The sequence below is a fragment of the Neodiprion lecontei genome, chromosome 3, assembly GCF_021901455.1.
Source record: "Neodiprion lecontei isolate iyNeoLeco1 chromosome 3, iyNeoLeco1.1, whole genome shotgun sequence".
NCBI classification, from domain to species: domain Eukaryota; kingdom Metazoa; phylum Arthropoda; class Insecta; order Hymenoptera; family Diprionidae; genus Neodiprion; species Neodiprion lecontei.
This window is the reverse complement of record NC_060262.1, coordinates 23,985,917-23,996,715: the sequence shown is the minus strand read 5'-3', so window position 1 is coordinate 23,996,715 and position 10,799 is coordinate 23,985,917. Positions and strand designations below refer to the sequence as shown.

Below are 10,799 nucleotides of genomic sequence, written 5' to 3'. Positions count from 1 at the left end.
TTCAAAGTTTCTGTTTCGTTAACGGTATCATTATGTTACTGTTTGCATTAATTTTTCAGCTGAGGATACTCGTTTTTCCTACTTATCTAGAATTGTAATACTTCAAACAAATACGATTTAAGGAGATTACAAGAGTTACATCACACATGCTAATTTCCCATTTTCATCCCATATCTGTGCCATCTCCAATATAAAATACTTCAAGCTCAGTGTGATTTCATATTGGTGTCAACTTTATTTTTGTTAGAATAGATCTTTTATTGACTAAGTTTGTCGATTTCTGTCAGACTATATCGCATGAACAAATATTTTAACGATATACATAATTTAATTGGGCAAATATTGAAATTTAATTCTAGGTCCGAAGACTTTTAAGTTTCTTCCGTTGTTTCCCATCAAATGACCGTGCGATTGTCTCTGATTCAATTCTAACTGATTTTCTGTATGATCGTCAGAACTAACTGTCGCAGAAAGGCAGCGTCATTAGCAGAATATATCTTCATTCAACGGCTGACCATCGAAGGGCCTTGCCGCTTGAGTCTGGAATCGGCAGAAAAGATAAAGTTCATATTTCTTGTCCGAAATGTAAAACTCTAAAGTCATTATACGTCATATTATATCATCATACATAATACATCATACATCATACATCATACATAGTATTAAAGTTCGAAACCAAAATTTGGATGTTCGGATGTTCAGACAGTGACCTGACCTAAATTTTTTTTTCTCTGACGTCGTCGATCTATAGTAATCAGCTAGCCGAATTCCTCAGTCTGGAAACAACCGCGCAGCAGAGCGGACGTGTGAGAATCGCGCTCAACAGATTTCGAGTACAGGGTTCTCTACCTCCTGGATCCTGCGCTCTGGGTTCGCTTCCTGGTGCTACTCGAGTTTCAGGACAAGCGCTCCGTAGTTTCTGCGCTCCAGGTTCGCTACCTGGTGAAACTCGACTTCAGGGACAAGTGCTCCGTAGTTTCGGCGCTCCAGGCCCGCTACCTGGTGAAACTCGACTTTGGGGCAAGAGGTGGACGAGGAGGAGGAGGAGGAAGAGGACGAGGAAGACGAGGATTTCTGCACAGTGAGTATAACATTTTTATAAAATTTGATAGCAATTGTAATTATATTTTATCTAAAATTTTTTAAACTTGTGTTTACAATAAATTACTTAAATTCATTTTTCGCGCAAGCCCAAATTCAGTAGCTATTCAATGCGCTAATAAACGTCCTATTTTTTTTTATAATTTTCTCATAATCTTCTTGGTAAAATGTGTCAACAAAAAAATAATATTAATCCCTACACAATAGTTTTGATGTGTTCTAATGCTGAAAATATTTATTAGTTACCACCGCTAACCATCTCGGGTTAGCGGTGGTCGTTGGAGGTGGACTTGGAGGAGGACGAGGAAGACGGGGAGAACAAGGTGGACGAGGAGGACAAGGATTTGTGCTCGGTGAGTTTGACATTTTGATAATATTTAATGGCAGTTGTACTTATATTGTATTTAAAATTTTTGAAACTTGTCATATTTACAATAAATTATTTCAATTCATTTTTCGTGCAAGCAAAAATTCAGTAGCTATCATTGTGCTAATAAATTTCATATAATATTTTATAATTTTCTCAATCTTCTTGGTGAAATGTGTCAATAAGAAAATTATATTAATCTTTACACAATATTTTTGATGTGTTCTAATACTAAAAATATTTATTAGTATTCGAGGTATAACCCGAGATGGTTAGCGGTGGTCGTTCAAGGTGGCTGGGGGTTGTTTCGGGTGATCGAGTTGGACGAGGAGGAGAACGAGGAAGACGAGGCGAACAAGGTAGATGAGGATGAAGAGGATTTGTGCACCGTGAGTATAACATTCTGAAGTATTGAATAGAGTAGGAGTAGGAGTAGGAATAGGAGTAGAATCAGGAGTAGGAGTAGGAGTAGAATCAGGAATAGGAGTGGGAGTCGGAGTCGCAGTCGGAGTAGGAGTAGCAGTAGGAGTAGGATCAGAAGTAGGAGTAGGAGTAGGATCAGGAGTAGGAGTAGGAGTAGGAGTAGGAGTGGGAGTAGGAGTGGGAGTGGGAGGACCCCCTATCCTACCGTACTCTACCCTACTCTATACCCTACCATACACTACCCTACTCAGGTCTGTCTCGACGCTTGCTGTTTTTAAACGCGATCTATATCAGCGTATCTTCCGGACAGAAGAGACCCGCTCTTGATGGCGACTCGTTATCTAGTCTTCTCCACCTCCTGTTCCCCACGTTTCTATGTTGCTGCTTTCTTGGCTTTATTCTGCTTTCTTTTCTTTTCCTTTCTTTTTCGCTTCTTTTCTGACATTGTTTTCGCCGTCTTTCTCTGTTCTATTCTCCGTTCTAATTTTTGATCCCTAGATCTTAAATAGTAACATAGAACTAGACTAAGGTTTTAGAATTAGGCATTTGTTTATTTTTAATTTTGCAATAATGTTTTCCAATATTGTCATGGAAAAGATGAAAAATAAACCATTAAACCATGAAACCCCTTTGCATTTTTGGCAAAAATATTCGCGATTCTGAAAAGTGCTGGAATAAATTCTTTCGTGCACTATACCGACGTAATTTCGCGAGAGAAATCGATTGGGCACAGTCCTAATACGCTGCGATCGACGCATCAAAAGTTACAGCCAAAAAACGAGAACCCGAGTTTTGGACATTTTTCAGCAGGTGCTTTTTTGCTCGCCATTTCTCTCCTCTTGGTCCCACGCTCTTTTTGCTGCGTTTTCTGAGTTCCGGGGGGTCCAGTTAGTCAGAGAACGGTCGTACGAATCTAATCTGAGGACAGAAATTTTCGGCTTAAAAAATGAAGAAAAAGTAAGGCTAACCCCTTTACATTTTTGAGGAAAATTTTCGCGATTTTGAAAAGTGCTGAAACAAATTAATTGTGGCATTATTCCGACGTAATTTTGCGGGAGAAATCGATTGGGCGCAGTTCCAATTCGCTACGATCAACGCATCGAAAGTTACAGCCAAAAAACAACACCTGTGATTATATGAATCCTTACGTAATGTTTTTGATGTGTTCTTATACTGAAAATATTTATTGCTATTCCAGGTACAACCCGAGGTGGTTATCGGTGGTTGTTCGAGGTGGTTGGCGATTGTTGGAGGTGGTCGGAGGTGGACGAGGAGGAGGACGAACTGAACTGAGTCTCAAAGCCCTGTTGACATAAAAGCAGCTATTCGATAGAAATTATAGTTTATAGTTTACACAGCCCATTGCATGATATTTCATTATAAATACACATGTTTCAATGTATTTAGGAATAATTTATCAAATATACAGAGGTCATGTGCAAATAATAAATGGATTGATTCGACCGCAGTTTGATGTATTCATTAGAGCTTTAACAATAAATTTAAGCTTTGTTACTTCTTTTATTTTATTATGGATAATCAAAAACATTTCCGACTATTCGTGCTGTGGAAGCATGGGGATTAAGCCAAATGTAGCAAAAGATTAGAAACAGTGTATGTAGAGTACGGGTACTTTTCTGATAATGCAAATAGAATAGAATACCACGCCTTGCGAATTAGCTTTCCAGACAGAGATGAATGATGAATTTTAAGGACTGCATTATCGTTTTTGAATACTCTATGCCTCATGGGAAAAGAAAATCTGTAACGATAAAATTATGCACCGGATCATCGTCGACTTTAACATTTGAAATGTCCTACCATTTTCGAATACCTCCTACCTCCCCCTGCCACCTCCCACCATCAATGGCCACTTTCGACCATCCCCTATCACCTTCTGCCAGCGCCGACCACCTCCTGCCATTTCCGAACACCTCCAACCGTCCTATTTACCTATATTACTAGATTAGCTATGATATGAAAAGAGAAGAATTATTCATTTCGAAATGGGATTCTATTCGACGCGCGCTCGATGTATTCCATAACATTAGTATTCATAATTATTTCAACAACTTTTCATTTGCTCTCTCGATCTTGAATTTTCATAGGCATAGAATCGAAACGTTGTTTTAGCTGGTCGCAAGTGAAGTATCTGCGTTGGGTAGAGGAGCAGAATTGTTTTTCGAAAAGTATTCGGATGGAAAAAAATTCAGAGTAACTGTAATACATCACGGATGCGCTAATTTTGAACGAGATGAAATGGATGCTTCGTATATGAGACGGTATTTAACGCTGCGTAGTGGTTTAAAGACCTAGAAAGGTGATAGGGAGAGAAAGAACGACGCTTCTTAACACTTCGAGTGTATTTTAACACACATTTGAAAGATACGAGCGAAATTTTTCATCATCCAACTGTCGCAGAACGGCAGCGTTATTAGCCGACCCGTTCACTGAAGAATATATCTTCAGTCAACGGCTGACCATCGAAGGGCCTGGCCGCTTGAGTCTGAAATCGGCAGGAGAGATGAGGTGTGTATTTCTTGTATGAAATGTGAAAGCTAAAATCATTATACATCATATCATATCATCATACATCATACATCATACATCATACATCGTACATCATACATCGTACATCATACATCATCATACATAGTATCAAAGTTCGAAACCATAGTTTGGATGTCGGATGTTCAGAAAGTGACGTCACCAATTCAAAATCAGCTAGCAGAATTCCTCAGTCTGGAAGCAACCGCGCAGTAGAGCGGACGGATGAGAGTCGCGCTCCGCAAATTTCGAGTACCGGGTTCTCAACCTCCCGGATCCCGCGCTTCGGGTCCGCTACGTATTTCGAGTACCGGGTTCTCAACCTCCCGGATCCCGCGCTTCGGGTCCGCTACGCGGTGAAACTCGACTTCCAGGATAAGCGCTCCGTGGCTCCTCGTTCATGTTTACAATAAATTATTTCAATTCGTTTTTCGCGCAAACCCAAATTCGGTAGCTGTCAGTCCGCTAATAAAATTTCTCGACTTCCAGGATAAGCGCTCCGTGGTTCCTGGTTCATGTTTACAATAAATTATTTCAATTCGTTTTTCGCGCAACCCCAAATTCGGTGGCTGTCAGGCCGCTAATAAAATTTCTCGACTTCCAGGATAAGCGCTCCGTGGTTCCTGGTTCATGTTTGCAATAAATTATTTCAATTCGTTTTTCGCGCAACCCCAAATTCGGTAGCTGTCAGTCCGCTAATAAAATTTCTCGACTTCCAGGATAAGCGCTCCGTGGTTCCTGGTTCATGTTTACAATAAATTATTTCAATTCGTTTTTCGCGCAACCCCAAATTCGGTAGCTGTCAGTCCGCTAATAAAATTTCTCGACTTCCAGGATAAGCGCTCCGTGGTTCCTGGTTCATGTTTGCAATAAATTATTTCAATTCGTTTTTCGCGCAACCCCAAATTCGGTAGCTGTCAGTCCGCTAATAGAATTTCTCGACTTCCAGGATAAGCGCTCCGTGGTTCCTGGTTCATGTTTACAATAAATTATTTCAATTCGTTTTTCGCGCAACCCCAAATTCGGTAGCTGTCAGGCCGCTAATAAAATTTCTCGACTTCCAGGATAAGCGCTCCGTGGTTCCTGATTCATGTTTGCAATAAATTATTTCAATTCGTTTTTCGCGCAACCCCAAATTCGGTAGCTGTCAGTCCGCTAATAAAATTTCTCGACTTCCAGGATAAGCGCTCCGTGGTTCCTGGTTCATGTTTGCAATAAATTATTTCAATTCGTTTTTCGCGCAACCCCAAATTCGGTAGCTGTCAGTCCGCTAATAAAATTTCTCGACTTCCAGGATAAGCGCTCCGTGGTTCCTGGTTCATGTTTACAATAAATTATTTCAATTCGTTTTTCGCGCAACCCCAAATTCGGTAGCTGTCAGGCCGCTAATAAAATTTCTCGACTTCCAGGATAAGCGCTCCGTGGTTCCTGGTTCATGTTTGCAATAAATTATTTCAATTCGTTTTTCGCGCAACCCCAAATTCGGTAGCTGTCAGTCCGCTAATAAAATTTCTCGACTTCCAGGATAAGCGCTCCGTGGTTCCTGGTTCATGTTTACAATAAATTATTTCAATTCGTTTTTCGCGCAACCCCAAATTCGGTAGCTGTCAGTCCGCTAATATATTTATTAGTATTCGAGGTATAACTCGAGGTGGTTGAAGGTGGTCGGAGGTGGACGAGGAGGAGGACGAGGAGGACGAGGATTTGTGCTGGGTGAGTAAAACACTTTTATAATATTTGATGGCAATTGTAATTATATTTCATCTGAAATATTACAAACTTGTCACGTTTACAATAAATTATTTCAATTCATTTTTCGTGCAAGCACATATTCAGTAGCTATGAATAATCTTATACAATTTATTATATTATTAATTAATTAATTAATACTCTTATAATATTTAATGGCAATTCTAATTATATTTCATCTGAAATATTACAAACTTGTCACGTTTACAATAAATTATTTCAATTCATTTTTCGTGCAAGCACATATTCAGTAGCTATGAATAATCTTATACAATTTATTATATTATTAATTAATTGATTAATTACATTAATCCTTACACAATATTTTTGATGTGTTCCTATACTAAAAATATTCATTACTATTCCAGGTATTACCCGGGGTGGTCGGAGGTGGACGAGGAGGAGGACGAGCTGGACGAGGAGGAGGACCAGGTGGACGAGGAGGAGGACCAGGTGGACGAGGAGCAGGCGGGGTGGGTCGTGGGAGAGGACCTCTCCTCTCCTCAGAGGAGGGGAGGGGGAGGGGGAGGGGCAGGGAAGGGGGAGAGGTGGGCGGGGAGGGGGAAGGGATGGGAAGGGAAGGGAAGGGAAGGGAGGGTGGCGGGGAGGGTGGCGGGGTGGGAGGGGGAGGGGGGAGGGGGGGAGGGGGGGGAGGGGGGGGTGGGGGGGGAGGGAGGGAGGGAGGGAGAGAGGGAGGCGGGAGGGAGGGTGGGAGGGCGGGAGGGAGGGAGGGAGGGAGGGTGGGCGGGCGCGGGAGGGGGGGGTGTACTGCTCTATTAACTCTAACGGGCTCGCATCGACATCCGTCCTCCTCTCTCTCCCTCCCTCCCTCCCGCCCGCCCACCCTCCCTCCCTCCCTCCCGCCTCCCTCCCTCCCTCCCTCCCTCCCCCCCTCCCCCCTCCCCCCTCCCCCTCCCACCCCGCCACCCTCCCCGCCACCCCCCCTTCCCTTCCCTTCCCTTCCCTTCCCTTCCCATCCCTTCCCCCTCCCCGCCCACCTCTCCCCCTTCCCTGCCCCTCCCCCTCCCCCTCCCCTCCTCTGAGGAGAGGAGAGGTCCTCTCCCACGACCCACCCCGCCTGCTCCTCGTCCACCTGGTCCTCCTCCTCGTCCACCTGGTCCTCCTCCTCGTCCAGCTCGTCCTCCTCCTCGTCCACCTCCGACCACCCCGGGTAATACCTGGAATAGTAATGAATATTTTTAGTATAGGAACACATCAAAAATATTGTGTAAGGATTAATGTAATTAATCAATTAATTAATAATATAATAAATTGTATAAGATTATTCATAGCTACTGAATATGTGCTTGCACGAAAAATGAATTGAAATAATTTATTGTAAACGTGACAAGTTTGTAATATTTCAGATGAAATATAATTACAATTGCCATTAAATATTATAAGAATATTAATTAATTAATTAATAATATAATAAATTGTATAAGATTATTCATAGCTACTGAATATGTGCTTGCACGAAAAATGAATTGAAATAATTTATTGTAAACGTGACAAGTTTGTAATATTTCAGATGAAATATAATTACAATTGCCATTAAATATTATAAGAATATTAATTAATTAATTAATAATATAATAAATTGTACAAGATTATTCATAGCTACTGAATATGTGCTTGCACGAAAAATGAATTGAAATAATTTATTGTAAACGTGACAAGTTTGTAATATTTCAGATGAAATATAATTACAATTGCCATCAAATATTATAAAAGTGTTTTACTCACCCAGCACAAATCCTCGTCCTCCTCGTCCTCCTCCTCGTCCACCTCCGACCACCTTCAACCACCTCGAGTTATACCTCGAATACTAATAAATATATTAGCGGACTGACAGCTACCGAATTTGGGGTTGCGCGAAAAACGAATTGAAATAATTTATTGCAAACATGAACCAGGAACCACGGAGCGCTTATCCTGGAAGTCGAGAAATTTTATTAGCGGCCTGACAGCTACCGAATTTGGGGTTGCGCGAAAAACGAATTGAAATAATTTATTGCAAACATGAACCAGGAACCACGGAGCGCTTATTCTGGAAGTCGAGAAATTTTATTAGCGGCCTGACAGCTACCGAATTTGGGGTTGCGCGAAAAACGAATTGAAATAATTTATTGTAAACATGAACCAGGAACCACGGAGCGCTTATCCTGGAAGTCGAGAAATTTTATTAGCGGACTGACAGCTACCGAATTTGGGGTTGCGCGAAAAACGAATTGAAATAATTTATTGCAAACATGAACCAGGAACCACGGAGCGCTTATCCTGGAAGTCGAGAAATTTTATTAGCGGCCTGACAGCTACCGAATTTGGGGTTGCGCGAAAAACGAATTGAAATAATTTATTGCAAACATGAACCAGGAACCACGGAGCGCTTATCCTGGAAGTCGAGAAATTTTATTAGCGGACTGACAGCTACCGAATTTGGGGTTGCGCGAAAAACGAATTGAAATAATTTATTGCAAACATGAACCAGGAACCACGGAGCGCTTATCCTGGAAGTCGAGAAATTTTATTAGCGGCCTGACAGCTACCGAATTTGGGGTTGCGCGAAAAACGAATTGAAATAATTTATTGCAAACATGAACCAGGAACCACGGAGCGCTTATCCTGGAAGTCGACAAATTTTATTAGCGGACTGACAGCTACCGAATTTGGGGTTGCGCGAAAAACGAATTGAAATAATTTATTGCAAACATGAACCAGGAACCACGGAGCGCTTATCCTGGAAGTCGAGAAATTTTATTAGCGGCCTGACAGCTACCGAATTTGGGGTTGCGCGAAAAACGAATTGAAATAATTTATTGCAAACATGAACCAGGAACCACGGAGCGCTTATCCTGGAAGTCGAGAAATTTTATTAGCGGACTGACAGCTACCGAATTTGGGGTTGCGCGAAAAACGAATTGAAATAATTTATTGCAAACATGAACCAGGAACCACGGAGCGCTTATCCTGGAAGTCGAGAAATTTTATTAGCGGCCTGACAGCCACCGAATTTGGGGTTGCGCGAAAAACGAATTGAAATAATTTATTGTAAACATGAACCAGGAACCACGGAGCGCTTATCCTGGAAGTCGACAAATTTTATTAGCGGACTGACAGCTACCGAATTTGGGTTTGCGCGAAAAACGAATTGAAATAATTTATTGTAAACATGAACGAGGAGCCACGGAGCGCTTATCCTGGAAGTCGAGTTTCACCGCGTAGCGGACCCGAAGCGCGGGATCCGGGAGGTTGAGAACCCGGTACTCGAAATACGTAGCGGACCCGAAGCGCGGGATCCGGGAGGTTGAGAACCCGGTACTCGAAATTTGCGGAGCGCGACTCTCATCCGTCCGCTCTACTGCGCGGTTGCTTCCAGACTGAGGAATTCTGCTAGCTGATTTTGAATTGGTGACGTCACTTTCTGAACATCCGACATCCAAACTATGGTTTCGAACTTTGATACTATGTATGATGATGTATGATGTACGATGTATGATGTATGATGTATAAGGTATGATGATATGATATGATGTATAATGATTTTAGCTTTCACATTTCATACAAGAAATACACACCTCATCTCTCCTGCCGATTTCAGACTCAAGCGGCCAGGCCCTTCGATGGTCAGCCGTTGACTGAAGATATATTCTTCAGTGAACGGGTCGGCTAATAACGCTGCCGTTCTGCGACAGTTGGATGATGAAAAATTTCGCTCGTATCTTTCAAATGTGTGTTAAAATACACTCGAAGTGTTAAGAAGCGTCGTTCTTTCTCTCCCTATCACCTTTCTAGGTCTTTAAACCACTACGCAGCGTTAAATACCGTCTCATATACGAAGCATCCATTTCATCTCGTTCAAAATTAGCGCATCCGTGATGTATTACAGTTACTCTGAATTTTTTTCCATCCGAATACTTTTCGAAAAACAATTCTGCTCCTCTACCCAACGCAGATACTTCACTTGCGACCAGCTAAAACAACGTTTCGATTCTATGCCTATGAAAATTCAAGATCGAGAGAGCAAATGAAAAGTTGTTGAAATAATTATGAATACTAATGTTATGGAATACATCGAGCGCGCGTCGAATAGAATCCCATTTCGAAATGAATAATTCTTCTCTTTTCATATCATAGCTAATCTAGTAATATAGGTAAATAGAACGGTTGGAGGTGTTCGGAAATGGTAGGAGGTGGTCGGCGCTGGCAGAAGGTGATAGGGGATGGTCGAAAGTGGCCATTGATGGTGGGAGGTGGCAGGGGGAGGTAGGAGGTATTCGAAAATGGTAGGACATTTCAAATGTTAAAGTCGACGATGATCCGGTGCATAATTTTATCGTTACAGATTTTCTTTTCCCATGAGGCATAGAGTATTCAAAAACGATAATGCAGTCCTTAAAATTCATCATTCATCTCTGTCTGGAAAGCTAATTCGCAAGGCGTGGTATTCTATTCTATTTGCATTATCAGAAAAGTACCCGTACTCTACATACACTGTTTCTAATCTTTTGCTACATTTGGCTTAATCCCCATGCTTCCACAGCACGAATAGTCGGAAATGTTTTTGATTATCCATAATAAAATAAAAGAAGTAACAAAGCTTAAATTTATT

At 41.7% G+C, this 10,799-nt stretch overlaps 1 long non-coding RNA gene across 2 annotated transcripts; it reads left to right on the top strand.

Moving 5' to 3' along the window:
* The first annotated feature begins 1,021 nt into the window (after positions 1–1,021).
* Positions 1,022–3,144, top strand: LOC124293308. Of its 2 annotated transcripts, XR_006903230.1 has the most exons (4): positions 1,022–1,081; positions 1,344–1,454; positions 1,717–1,857; positions 3,090–3,144. It is a non-coding gene; the product is annotated as an uncharacterized LOC124293308 (long non-coding RNA). The 2 variants fall into 2 exon arrangements; XR_006903231.1 differs by lacking the exon at positions 1,022–1,081 and having other exon boundaries at positions 1,313–1,454.
* The last annotated feature ends 7,655 nt before the right edge of the window (positions 3,145–10,799 follow it).